Here is a 392-nt window from a genome sequence, read left to right as displayed (position 1 = left end):
GGAGCAAGGAGCTGAGGCCACAAACGGCAGCAAGAAGGACAAACAGCACACGTGTTTTACAGCACACACAGATTTTGTTGTGCATTTACAGAATATCCTGTGATTTGTCAAATCTAAGTTCAGGAAGCAGCCCTTGTAATCTCGGCCACAGGCTCACAGGAACCCACCGAGGAGGTACGCCTGTCGTCCGCCCTTCGCAGTCGAAGGCCAGGTCTGTAGTTGTGCTGTTAGAGCACACCTTGGAAACCGCAGCCAGCTCCGCGTCATTCTGCGAGCTCACGCAGCAGCACTGACACAACAGACCAGGATCTATCACCTTTTCAGTTCTCCTTGCATTATCTGTCCTACCGTGCATTTACACCTCCTCTGCTTGCTCATTTTCAGGAGCTTTT

The 392-nt window shown here is 51.3% G+C and overlaps 1 protein-coding gene across 1 annotated transcript in view; it reads right to left on the bottom strand.

Annotated features, from left to right (window-relative positions):
- Nucleotides 1-392, bottom strand: part of BRE (brain and reproductive organ-expressed (TNFRSF1A modulator)) — a 129,267-nt gene that overhangs the window by 1,603 nt on the left and 127,272 nt on the right. The window lies entirely within an intron of this gene.

Source organism: Buceros rhinoceros, unplaced genomic scaffold, assembly GCF_000710305.1.
Source record: "Buceros rhinoceros silvestris isolate BGI_N320 unplaced genomic scaffold, ASM71030v1 scaffold7569, whole genome shotgun sequence".
NCBI lineage: Eukaryota > Metazoa > Chordata > Aves > Bucerotiformes > Bucerotidae > Buceros > Buceros rhinoceros.
Note: the sequence above shows the minus strand (reverse complement) of the source record. Positions and strands in the feature narration are given on the sequence as shown.